The sequence below is a fragment of the Schistocerca serialis genome, chromosome 12 (assembly GCF_023864345.2).
Source record: "Schistocerca serialis cubense isolate TAMUIC-IGC-003099 chromosome 12, iqSchSeri2.2, whole genome shotgun sequence".
Lineage (NCBI taxonomy): Eukaryota > Metazoa > Arthropoda > Insecta > Orthoptera > Acrididae > Schistocerca > Schistocerca serialis.
This window is the reverse complement of record NC_064649.1, coordinates 143,318,665-143,332,661: the sequence shown is the minus strand read 5'-3', so window position 1 is coordinate 143,332,661 and position 13,997 is coordinate 143,318,665. Positions and strand designations below refer to the sequence as shown.

General features: G+C 40.1%; 1 long non-coding RNA gene across 1 annotated transcript; it reads left to right on the top strand.

The window, feature by feature from the left end:
- Window positions 1–571: 571 nt before the first annotated feature.
- Window positions 572–10,372, top strand: LOC126428455 (uncharacterized). The gene is made up of 3 exons (XR_007576837.1): window positions 572–663; window positions 10,024–10,157; window positions 10,263–10,372. It is a non-coding gene; the product is annotated as an uncharacterized LOC126428455 (long non-coding RNA).
- The last annotated feature ends 3,625 nt before the right edge of the window (window positions 10,373–13,997 follow it).

Sequence of the window (13,997 nt, the reverse complement as noted above, 5' to 3'; positions counted from 1 at the left end):
TATATAGTTATTGCTCAGGATGTTGGCAATTTCTGTTTTATCTGTAATCATTTTTACTGACTCTCACCTGTTTCTCCGTGTAATTTTTGTTGCGCTTCTTAGAGTTAATTATATCCTAACTGTTTCCAGTTTATTTGTTACTCACTGTACGTAGTGCCTTCGAAATCCCATTTTCCTGTGTTCGTTCGCGGTATTATGGCGATTCTATTCTGCATTTACAGGTCGAAAGATTCCAGCATCAGCATTTTGCGAGTGGCGGTACTTTCTTGTTTCAGCAATGCGATGTTAAGTATTCTTTGCTTTGCAGATGGCAGTAGTTACAAGGCGTGTATTTTCCCTTCTTGCGTTCTTGGGTTCTTTTCAGTGATGCTGACTTACTGAGATATTTGTTTCGTTTGAACTATGAAACATCTTTATACTAATACGAAATCAAAAGTTTCTTATATAATTAGTGGGCTCTTTAGAAGATCTGAGGGTGTAATTTAATTTGGTCACAATTTGGCGCCATCGCTTTTCTTTTGTTACCGATGTTCAGTTATTTCACGTCACTGGTTTGGACGCGCCTGTACCAGCGGTCACGTGGTGTCAACATGAGTTCTGTGGCGGCGTGTGTGTTCATTTTGAACTACGGGGTTCTAGGCTTTCAGGCGCGCTTTGTTGTAGGTGGGTTTAGCAATTACGCTTCCTACTGGTAGCTTATTGTGATGTCATACATGTTTAATTTTGATGTTATCCAGTTGTTACCTTCAGCAGCATTTGACGGATGCCTTTGTTTTGTCATTGTGGTAGTGTGCTGTAACCAAATAGCTACAGTTTAATGTTGTATGCCTATTAAAATAAAAATTCCCTGATGTAAGAAGTTACCAGAAAAACTTGGAGCTTCAGCCTTATTACACATAGACTACATCCTCCAGATACTTCAGATTGCGGTAGTAAAACTTAGCAAGACAGGGAGATCGGCCATCCCGTAAATGAAACTTTTATTAGCCTGTATTCTGGACCCGTCATTTATTGGGTTAACATGCACATGGAAAGTAATACAGATTTGTAACATCAAATGTATTTGTTGGACAAGTACATGTTCGCATGACGAGATGAATCTGATGAGACTTGGTTGAATAAATTAAAATGGTCAACTGGAAATTTGCTAGTAAAAGTGCACGTAATGCATCGGCGCTATTTGCGAGAGCTGTAGATGTTGGTGCATATTGTTATTGCAGTACTAGGCTATCTTCCAAATCCTAATGTTTGTCTAACCTGGGGAAACTGTTTTTATGTATTTTTTCCAATTTTAACCGTATTTGCTAAAATTGTCACATAGCGTATATTAGTAGATTTTGATTTGCGCAGCAAATATGCGGCAATTTCTGAATCGTAACTGTTCGTGTATTAAAGCTGGAATAAAATTCAGTCGTAATATTTTAAGACTTGGAATGCTCAAGGTCGATATGAAGATGTGTAGCAATGGATATAGAAAATAAGGCACTGCTTAATGTGAACGCGTATCCCTTACATGTAAATCTTGTACAGCACTAAGCTGAGCCCTGTATGCACAATAAATTTTTTTAAAGAAAAGTTGTCTTATTATTAACGTGGGCTTTCTTGTAAAGATATATGGAAAGTAGTTTGCGAGGGTGGTATAAGCTTCACTTCCACGAACTGATACCAATGATTGCATTAAACAATTGTTGTTTAGACTCATAGTGAGTAGTTCCTTGAGGACGTGGAGAATGACAGAAGTTTGAAATGTTATTTCTGTGTAGCAGAGTCCAAACTTTCACCCCTATTTTGTCATCCTACTTTCTTCATTTCTGCTGTTTTGACTTTTCTTTCAGCATTTGTTTTTATTTATCTTTATTCATTTGTTTTGTTTCACAATTGTATATGATTTGTCAAGGTAGGCTACTTAAAATACAAATCAGTAGGCCAAAATATACAACACAGCATACACAACATGCTTTATGGGGATAGGACAGGTAGCCTATGCAGGTAATAGTGGGGATAGAGTGTGACTTTAAGGAAGTGAGACTTCTGCTATCAGTTGTGACTGTTTCATTAAGAAATGTGAAGTAGTTGTGCAGTGTGAAAAACTGGCAGCTGTGCTCGTTAGCTGGTCGCTGCAAAAGGTATTGGGTTATAATAAATTTTGTTGCTGTAGTTATCTGAATAGGTGCAATTTTTGTTTGAGCTGGTCTAATTTCCCTGGTTTTTTAGAACATCTTTAGTGGCAGTGTGTGTTTCCGAATATGTTGCAATAAATGAAGAAGAATCACCTGTCAAAACCAAAATTGTAAATATTTAGTTGCACATACATAAGCCAAAAGGTTAATAATATAATGTAGCTAGCAATAGGTGTAAACAGACCAACAACGTTAAAGAGGTGAACTTCATCTATCCCCTTCCTAACCATAGTCAAGAAACTTAAATTCTGTCATCCCTCCCACCCCATTCAAACTTTTCTTTATGCATATGGGTAGATGTTGAGTTCAGTAGAGACTAATCATCTTTGCTTCTGAACACTGTCATTAAGTGCTCATCTTCTACTGTGGTGTGGTTCATGTATCATGCTAAACCATGATGATGCTGCTACTGGTAAGAACATGAACAATAAGTCACATCTTCTTAATTGTTTAAGCTCTGTTTGTGTTACAGGTAGTATCAGTTTTTGAAGTTCAAAATGTCAAAGTTGACTTGCTCTTCCTGTTTTTATTCAATGTCTTCGAGCATTATAATAATCTGAGATAATGGATGTTTGTTGAGGGGAAGCATGTGCTGTGTATTAAATGTGGTGTCCACTGTAAAACATCCCGTTGACAGCTATTTAAATAGTTAGGCATACTAATTATAGCCTCATAGTACTTTTGTTGTTTAATGAAATTTATCAACAGCCAATCACAATTTTGAAAAGATCAGTAACATTCATAAATATAATACTAGAGGAAAAAATGATTGACTCTGTCCAGCATTTAGCCTTAGTGTGGCACAATGGAGTGAGATATTTGGCCATAAAAACCTATAACCAGCTACTCAGTGAAGTGAAGAATTTAATGGTTAATAAAATTAACTTCCCACACAAACTTAAATCATATCAGCTTGAAGCCTAGCAATAGGCTGTAGTTATGATCCTCTGAACATGCAAATAACTAAACTTGTCTGCCGTTTCTTGTGTTCTATACACAGTAATTTCTTAGCTCATCAACTAAAATTAAATTTGGCCAGAATTGTTTGCCTTCCATTCTCCAAGTAGCATAAATGGCATTTTTTCTCTTAAATGATTGTGCAAATTTCATTAGTGGAACCTACATAGAGTAATGAAGAATAAGATACTAGTCATCAGCTTTGACAGATGAGTCAAAATTGCACTCATTCGCACTACTTCAAGAGTATGGTGACAGTCATCAGTAAAAATGACATATTTCAACTAAGAGTATTATGACACCTGCAGGAATATGTGGGTTTCACACCAGGCGTCCTTGTTATTAATGCTTCAAGCAATTAGAAGCTTCAAAATTCCGGGCCTGTGGGGAAAATATGATTTTCTTCCTCCCTCCACTTCACTTTCCACCCAACCTCGCAAGAGGTGGTTTCCTTCGAGTGAGTGCTTCCTTCTTCCCAGTCTTTCACTCGGAGGAAGAAAATGACACTTAAATAGCTATCTAGTACCTTTTTTTTTTATGGATGTATCAGTAGTACTTGGAATTTTGCCTCCTTAAGGTGAGTAGTGGTGAGTCATTCTCTCTCTTCATAATTAAATGTGAGGGGCATTCAGTGAGTAATGTAACTTTTTTTTCCTTGGCTAATGTAAGGTGCAAATTGTGGAATTTGTTGTGGGATATAATGGAATATTTCTACTTCAGCCCCTATAGTTTCATGAAGTTGCAACGTATAGTGGTACTATATGTAGCTCTCAAAATAGTGTCTGTAACAGAGATGTATTTCAAGCAGAGAGTTGCCATTGAATTTGTTTTGCTGGAAAACCAGTGTGTCACTGGTAACTTGCAGAATGTTTACTGAGATCTGACAGTGAACGATACCGCGGTGACTCTGGGCGAGGCGTCTGTCATCATTGCAGTGAGGTCGTGCCAACCTGTTCGATCTTCTATGTGCCAGCCAGCCGCAGCAGCTGTGGCTGCTGCAGTGTTGGAATGTGCAGACTCTCATTTGAGGTGATCAGTGTAGGAGCATGACACTGCAAGACCTCACACACGTCTGTGCACCCAAGAAGAGCTCACAAAACTTCATTGACTATTCATCTCACTCACCCTACAGCCCGGATGTTGCAACTCAGCAAGGTAGTACAGAGGTTAGCACACTGGACTAGCATTCTGGAGGACAACTGTTATAACATGCATCCAGACATTGATTTAGGTTTTCCGTGATTATATTAGAACGAATAAGCCCTCGATCACAAATATTAAGTCAAAATTGACCAGGTTTCGACGCTACTATGAGTGTCGTCTTCAGAATTAGACTAACTGTTCTAAAACGTATTAGGTATGTAATACATTAATAAAATTAAACTGGAAAAGATGCAGTACTTACAAGTCACATATTAAAAAAGCTCTAAGCTGGAAAGGCGACGTCACGAATAGTTGTGAGATGGCGAGCCGCTAAGGGCTGCTCGTACTGTGAACAAGGGTTAATTACTGGACACGTGCCTAAAGCCATAGGCGATAACAATATTCTGCATACCGAAAAGAAGGGGCGTAGGTTAGATGTCTTAGAGGAATTGGAGATTTTCGAACATCTCTCTCGTCATGATGGCCTCATTCTCAACAAACAGCTGCAGCTGTGAAATAAAAACTTTTTTGACTGTATAAAGCCATTACTTGATCTTTGATTCAGATTTCCTCATGCAGTTTACCGAAATGTTGTTTTCCTGTCACATCTTTGCTGTTTTCTTGTATGTCATAACTAACGTTTTTTACGTTACAAAATGTATCTCTATTTAAAGCAGATAAATACGTAACTTCATCCTATTATTATTAGTGCTTACGTTATGCCTGAATCAGCTGCATCACAATTTCATGTGTCTAATTTTGAATGTACAGTAGCTACTAGATGGCGCTCGTAGCAACACCATGCTTACTTGCCCACACTTTCTAAAGTGGGCACCTCAGTTTTGTTGCAACCCGTGTTCGCTCAGGTACGACCAGCCCTTAGCAGCTCGCCATCTCTCAACTATTCATGACGTCTTCTTTCTGGCTTAGATCTTTTTTGATATGTGACTTGTAAGTACTGCATCTTTTCCAGTCAGTACTAACCCTTAATTTTATTAATGTATTACATACCTAATATGTTTTAGAACAGTTAGTCTATTTCTGAAGACGACGCTCATAGTAGCGTCAAAACCTGGTCAATTTTGACTTAATATTTGTGACCGAGGGCTTATTCGTTCTAATATAATTCTGACACAGTCACTGAACCTTAGCAGCTATGTTCAAAATTTTCCGTGATTTTCCTAATTCACTCCAGGCAAATGCCAGTTTGGTTCCTTCAATATGGCATGGGCAATTTTGATCCCTATCCTTGACACAATCTGAGCGTGTACTCCGTCTCTAATGACCTCAGTATAGACAGGACTCAAACCCAATCTTCCTTCTTTGGGTTTGAACCTTAGGAGTTCTGACTGTTTGGCCCGATGAAGGATGCACTCCGCAGGAAGCAGATGATGTATGATTTGGAGGTTATTAATGCAGCAGGACTTCTCAGTATGGTGGCGTAAGGCTGTCACTTTGAACAGAGATTATGTTGAAAAATAGGGTTTCGTAGCCAAAATATTTGTGGGGAATAATATGGTGTGTTGGAATCCTGATTAAAACCAACCTGCTTTCAGAAAAAAAAAAAAAAAAAATGTATTACTGATTGAATGCCCGTTGTATTTTGTGTGTCATGTGAGGTGTTTCGCTAAATAGATGGTACCATTTTTGCGTTATTAAGGTCAGTTCTCGTTGGATGTCAGTGGAGTGGAGAGAGATGTCACTCTCTACCTCAGGTGATGGTGTTTCCCACACTAGACATGTTAACTGCTCAGGCTGGTACCAAACTATGAAAATGTGATTTTGAGATACTGTGATACAAGAAATTGGGGTTAACCAAAGTGTCTGATTCCACCCGTCAGCATTGACCCGTAACGTAAGGCAGTTGTTGTGTGTGACGTCATGATGGCGTGGAGTTAGTTTGTGAGTGGCATGTTTGTAGGTATCGATTTGATATGATCGGTGGTGCTCTCTGGTGGTGTGTTTTTGTTGTGTGTCAGGTGATGTTTTTGGTTTAGTTCGCGTGCGTGGCGTGTTTATAGGTGGTGTATTGTTGGGGTCGGTGGTTCTCTCTGGTGGTGTGTTTATGGTTAGCGTGTTATGTGGCATATGGGGTTCACTTGCGTGGTAGCATTGCACGTTTGTAGTATCAGTGGTGACTGTGCTTTCAATGGAATATTTTTCAGTGAGTTAACAATTTTGGTTTTGTTATGTCGACATTATTGTAGTTTTTCTGTTTGAGGTGTGTGAATTTTGGTAAATCGCTTTGTTTATGTCTTTGGTAGGTGTGGATATGACTGACAACGTCAACAGCTGGCTATATGTGGAGATGTCGTAAGTATAACAGGTCAAGGGAAGTGTTAGATTCTAATTTTGATTTTCTAGGGTTTTTGTTTTTAATTTTTTGTAGGATTAAGTGTGGTGGTGGTGAAAGTTTTGAGACCGTGTGGTATCGGTAGTTGCTGTTGACCTATGTAGGTCAAGGGAAGTGTTAGATTAAAGTGGATATTGTTTTTAGTTGATTTTGGGAAGGTTGTGGTGGTTTTATTTTATTGTTTGTCATTTGGTTTAGTTGCTTGTGTTTATTTTTAGTTTGTCAACACTCAAAAACTCCCAGTTTCCCTCACTTGTCCCGTTAGTTTCATTATATTTTTGGAGGAATATGTATTTGTTGGTTTTTCGATCTATTTTTGTGTTTGTTGTCATATTTACGTTATGATGCCATAGTCACGATATGGGAGTAGTCGTGAATGGTCATTTCCGCCATATTGGAGATGCCATTGTTCAAAGCAGATGGGTGGAATCAGAAGTTTCCGTTACCCCAGAACTTTGGCTATAGTATTAGAGTTAAGGGACTAGCAGTGTCAGAGCTTATTATTGGCCAGTGTAGCATTCATGATGGGTGTTCTTGAAGTGTTGTATGGTAATTTTCCTGCACTGCTTACAAATGAAACAATAGCAAAAGTGTCTCCAAACATATCAAAACATCGTTTTGCTAGAGCAAATATATACCTACCAGTACAAATGCAACAAACTGACCTTAGAACACATTGCATTGAAGCTTTTTTACCTTATGTTGTGTGTTGTTTTGTTTTTATGCTTAAAACATCAAAAATAACTATTTTTCTCCTGTGGTAAAGCTGACTTTTCTGCATCTACTGATAAAAATAAATTTTTAGTGGAAATTGTTTCATCTGTTTCTGTTCTTATTTGTGTATAGTGTTGGGTTTTTCTCTGTCTAGTTATTGTATGAGTTCTGTAATGTTTGACTTCACAGATATTTAGCCTCTTGTGTGGAAGAATGCTCTTAGGGAAACATCTAGGTACCCATGTTACAAAAGAAATACTAACAAGACATAAAAATGTGGAATCCATTACTGTAAGACCAGTGAGCATGCTAAAAATAAACTCCTGATGTTGACAGATTGCTCTTTCCTCACTTTCTTCGTGATACATATTGACATTACGTTCACTTGACAGTGTGTGGAAATGTTAGCATTTGAAATGCATTTTTAGATCTTTTCTCATTCAGTTTTGACAAATGTGAAAGATTCGTACTCTTTCAGCATGCATATCTGTGAAGGACCACTATGGTGGTGAAATCTTAGTGTGTCACATCATATATGTGTGTTCTGCCTGAACCTATATCTAGAATAAGATTGAGGGTGGTACTTGGAGGTTCCGTGCTGAGCCCCTTGCATTTTGGTGTCTCTACTCTTCTTCCAGTTTAACTTCCAGTTCTTCCAATAATTTTTACTTGCTTTGGTGCTTTTATTTCCTAACTTCTGACCACATCACTTCAGTTTTCTATCTCTCTTTTCAAATGTATCTTTGGTCAAAATTTCATGTTCTTTACTCTTTGTCTCTTTCAGGTAACACCAGATTTCTTGGAGTGACTTAAAGCAGAGGAATTTTTGTTGACATGTCCAAAAATTCTCTTAACGTGTCCTGTTTACATTCTACATTCTCACATTGTGAGATTTAGTTGTTAAATTTGCTTGTATAGATCTTCATTCCCTCTATTACGCCATTCATCAGAGTGTTTTGTTGGGCCCAGCATTGTTTTAGAACTTTCTTCTAATTCCCTGTTTTCTATTTCTCCTGTCCCAATCAGATTCAAGCATTAGACTGTGTGTAGACAAGATGTTATGACAGTAGGCCTCTGGTCCATATTGTGAGCCAGATAGATTCCTTTCAGAGTATGGTGATGGAAGATCTGTACTTAAAGATCGGTTAGCTGCACGGATTACACTAATGTGTAAGACAGGAAATGTAAATAATTATCTGAGATACTGTACAGTACTGTAACTTTGCTAGAGAACAGATAGATCTCTTATGTAAGGTGTATATGCCATGGGAAATCCAGAAAAACTGAAGTAATTTGTTCATCTGCAAAAAAGCCTTTGATTTTTCAAAATTCCAAAGATTTTTAATTGTTTTAGTTTTTCAAATTTGTCCAGATAGAATTGACTCTCGTACAAAGAATTTTTTGGACCACTACTGCAGAATAGTACTGCAGCAATAAAATATAAATGCAAGAATAATATCAAAATAAAACTTTCGTTGTTGTAAATGGCACATTTTCTTTGCAACTTAACATAAAGCATATACTAGTGTCTGCTGACAGCAAAATCTTTCAAAGGCTATGCAATGTGGGACTTCATAATAAGACTGCTTTTGGTGAGAATGTTTTTACAGCAGTTTATATTTCTAACGGGTTGAGGAAAAATATTGTGATTGGTGGTTTGATAAGCGTTACTTTAGAAGTAAATTTTCCTTAATGCAATATGAATTATGTTACATGCGAGAATGGGCAACGCATTTCTTAAATCGTGGAGCATTTCACTCTATCAAAACTTAACACATGGAGGACCAGGCACTTTGAAAATTTTTGGGACCAGAAACCAACTATTTATGCCATTACTTAAAATTTGACTGGCACATTTGTTTCATATGGCTTAAAGGACAACACACACTAAAAAAGACTAAGCTTCAAGGTTAGTTTATCACATTTATTCTAGTCCTTTCATTGTTTGAGTTATGAAATAACAATGGCAAAAAGTACAATTATCCTTAAAAAAAAGTGGGAGGTGAGTTGCTGAAGGATTCACATGTGACTGGTTTTCTGTATGGAACTTGTATTCTGCCAGGTAACTGACAAAATGTTTGGTGCACAGCAGTGAAAATTATAATTGTGCTTCTCAGAAATATTCAGCAGCTGCAGTTTAAGCTATGCCCTAAGGATCCTGCCTAAATGAGGTCTTGTGACGAAAAAAGTAAATAAATGTATGTGCATTTATTTTTGACAACTAATATTCTATAAGAAAACTTAACTTTTCTTGCTGCTATACTATGTGTGTGTTAATTTAAACCTAAAGTGCCGGGAAGTTCTATCTTGCTGTATAAAACCGTTATCGTAAAAGGACTGATGAGTTTTACAGCTCCAAGGGAAAGTATGTTGCCACTTAACAAGGTAAAAATATGTAGTGTCATCTGGGGTGTAGTGTACCTTCACCTGGTGAAAAATGTATTTTCACTCAGTAAAACGCATATTTATAATGGGAAATACAAGAAATTTTTCTTGTCAGCAATACACCCTGTTAAGTCACTTCTTTAGTTGGCTGAAAGGCCATTTCCATCTTTCTTGACCTGAGTCTATTAGCCTCCTGGTCATAGCCGTGCTTCTGCGTTACCCCACGAAGATATTTAAATTTATTGACACTTTTAAACTTTATGTAATTTGCCTTTGCACTATTTCTTACAGGTGGGCAACTATTTATCTGAGCAAGTGATGTCTAGTGGACCCGAGATTGTGTACTTGCTGTGATACGTTAACCTCCTTCCCAGCCTGAACATCACCTGCACGACGAGGTACTTCTCTACTGCGACACGTGTCAGGTACCGTACATAGAATACGAGCAGCTGCAAGACACCAGCTGTATCCACTGCAGTTGTGAGTAAACCCTTCAGTTCATAATCCAACTAATCAGTATGTTGTCTCAGTTACCAGCAGATGGAAATCAATAAAATTTATTGTAAAACAAACTTTATTTTGTTGAAAGGGAAACAAAGCATTGCTTTAAATGAGTGCTAATTGTTTAAGTGATGACTACCAACTGGAAAATGTGCAATGTACAAGTAAGTTGTGATGTAACAAAATAAAAGTGATGTTGTTATTCAATGGAAAAGTTGGAATTTGAGATTTCGCTTACTGTTTTATCAATCACAATTGGCGTAAGAATCATGGATTGACCATTGTCATAAAATATTGTATTATGAAATGTGAATAGTCTTTACTTGCAGTTTCTCGTGGCTTGAAGCAGTCACAGCTAGCGTGCTATTGATTAAGAAATTGCATTATTGTCTTTCTAATTACTTCATGATCGTAGATACGATCATACCTAGTCGTGAAGTTGTTCTTATGACAAAACAATTTCCTAACGGACCAGAAAGTTCTTAAGAGCGCAAAAACAACTGTAATATCACACAAAAGGGAAATTCAATATTAAAGCTGATGCAAGAAGACGATAAAACAGATTTCTTTTTGTCAGTGTAACACGCACATTGGACTGCTGATCTTGGTGTCTGTAATCTTAGCAAAATGCATAATTAAAATGAAAATAATACTAAGGAGATGATAGGAATGAGCACTGCTAAATGATTCAGTATTTCCAGAACAAATATTTATTATAACTAAAACATATATCGTACCTTATACTTAGTACTACATTGATGGTAGGCTTTTATGTCCGTTTCATGTCCATTGAGCATTCTTTTATATAGCCATCATCCTTTTGAGTCACCTGTGCGTCGTCATGATAAGTTATAACAGTTCTTCTTTTTTTTTTACACTTCACTCAAACTTAGACATAACAAGTTTTTGTACATTTATTAAAAGTTAGATCAGATTGCCACAAATCTGCGTCTGTCTTACTTAAGAAAAACAGTAAAAGTGTTTTAACGCTCAAGGCTTCCTTTGTTCTCCAGCAAACAAAATAGTGAAGGGTCGCATATTTATCCGTATTCTTCTGTTTATATTGCTGCCCAAAGACCACGAATTACATTATGTAGGAAATTCCACCGTCGCTATGCAATGCCTTATTATACATTAATCATTCTTTGTAAACAAGCATTTGCCTTCTGGCTGTAAGTATTAACTATTTGCTGTTTTAATGAAGAAAAAAATAGCGAATATCACAAAGTCCAGGACTATCAGGCATTCCTGTATCATTTCCAGAGCCGTGTCGATCAGTAGATCGTCAATGACCTTCAGAGGCTTTACAGGGTTGAGTTCGTGGGAGGAGTATGGAATTTTCTTGTTGTCCAGGAGTTGACGCATGTTTTGTGTCGCCTTCAGGTTCTGTGAAGTTGAACGTGACCCTATCGTTTGCTGATCTGGAGCGGAGGCTGCCTTTCATTATGGGCCTCGTCGTCTGTAATATTTTGATGTAGTCCATCGTATTGTAAACAACTATTGGCAGGGCTTTCAGTTTGGGGGAGCAGTGGCTTTCCTTGCTGTTTCGTCTCCTGTTGAATTTTGGGGGAGAGCCTCAAATCTGAAGTTGGCTACGCTACGCTACAATACTTCCTTACGAACGGTCCTATGCTCGTGTGGGCGCAGCTTGAACATCATTTTGTTATTCCTGCTTAACCTCTCGGGTCACTGTGCGATGTGGCCTTTCGGGATGCTGTTGCGTCCTTCCTGTTGCGGTATGTTAGTCCCTCGGCAGGTCGGGCCACCGAGTAGTTGGCCTGTGGTGTATGGTGTGGCCCAGTCCCTGGATGAGCCAGTTTGTGGGTCGTCCTGCCTTAGTGTAGAAGTCATGCTGACTGTTTGAATCGGTCCCACAGCTGCAGGATGCCAGTCCGCTCGTGCAACAGAGTGGAGGAGTATTGTGGGAGGCACAGGGTGAGCTTGAGTGCTGTGCTGTGCTGTCGGCCGAGGAGGTTGCCAGTGTTTCTGGGTCAACAGGGGCAGGGGGCGGCCAGCCCCCTTGGCAGTGGCATCACAGTTCGTGCAAAGTTGCACCTTGCGTGGGGGTACAGCCTTCCCTTTATGACTGGTTGAGCGCTTAAACACAGTGCAGCCCCTGTATTGCCACGTGGGACTTGCCACAGTTGCAGCACTGTGGGGTTTCCTTGGTCCTGGTGCATTCGTGGCTGTGGTGCTGGCCGGTGCACTTCACGCAGTGCGATTGCATGTTGCAGCTTTTTTTTCTTGTTTTTTTTTTTTTTTTTTGTATTTTAATCTAATTTTGTTCGTTTTCGTTCGTTGTATCTGCTCTGGGCGGACGTCGAAAGACACCTATTTCAGTTCATTGTCGACCTACTGTTTTTTTTCTAACAGAGGACAGCTAGCCCTCTGACCGCATGCTGAGCTACCGTGCCGGCTAGTAGTAAGCTACGTGGTCCGGGCCCTGGCAAAAATAGCACTGGGCTCTCCTGTGCTTTGATCGTAGTGGCCCGACAGCCACCGTCGTCCGGGCTACCCTCTCGATCTGGAATATTTTCTCGTTATCCAGGTTGTCCGGGAGGACAGCCAGGAATAGTGGCATGTCGTGCTTCATTCTGAGTGACTTCATTAAGGTTACAGAACAAACTGGGTAGCCCATGGCCACCAGTTCCTCCTTAAGGCGATCAGTCGCCATATGTGTTGGGAGTTGACCTAAGACCACTTTGAGCTGCTTCTGTGGGTCAGCATTGTTTGTGAAGCATTTCAGCTTCTCCTGCTCAACTACTTTCACAGCCTGAAGAGTCATCCATCGAGCGAGCAGAGGTTTTCATGAGGTCGTGCCCTCGGGTCTTCACGGCGAGGCACGGGATATCCCGGAAAACCTGCAAGAAAGAATTATAGTCACCTTTCCATTGTATGGTGATCGGAGGCGGTGCAGGCACACGCTTTGTTAGTGCCTGTGCCATCTTCGTGGCCTCAGTTTTGTTTCGGTGGTAAAGGAGTTAGTCATCTGCAGTGACGACACGGTTTCGAGCTTTTTTATCCGAGCTGTCTCTCCGCTTAGGGACAACAAACCTCTCCCCTTCTTTGTGGTTGGCCTCAGTGTCCGCTTTTACGCCCTCTGGCGCATTTGGCTGCTTCTTTTGCTGCCTCCTGTGAACAGAAGAAAGTGTGGTCGCAGACATTTGTCGTCCTCTGCTGCCGCTGGTCTCTTTAGATACAGCAAAGCGACCTCCGTAGCCTCTTTGCCGTGAAGTAGTTCTCCTAGGTTAGCTTCGGGGATTGGAGAGCCCTCTTGTGCTACAACTGGCTGGGCATTGGCTGCTCGAGAACAGGTGGCATAACTCGCTTTGGGGCCGCCTCCAGCAGGACAGTGTCCTCTTCCTCGGATACACCTGGCAGGGCTCCCGGCGATACTCTGGCCTCTTCCCTGAATGCCCCTGGCAATGCAGCGACTAGCTCATACTGCTGAAATCGTCGGAATGCCCTCTCGGGAGCGTCTCGTTCTGAACCTGCGCCACCAGTGGTTATGCGTTGTGTGATAGCGTAGAGCTCAACCCCAGTGAGTGGGCGATAGCCCGCATATACTGTAGTCGTGGCCTGGATTGCTGTAGGTGGGCGGCCTGAAGGACTGTCGCCAGAGCGTGCTCTGCCGGGCTGCTATCTGCCGCACCTATCGAGTCGCTACTCTCTGGGCTCATCAGGGGGAAGATAGAAAATAGATGACAGGTTTCTAGCTCGAGTGAATGCGGACTTGCCCCACGTGAAGGGGGTCCTGGCTCAGG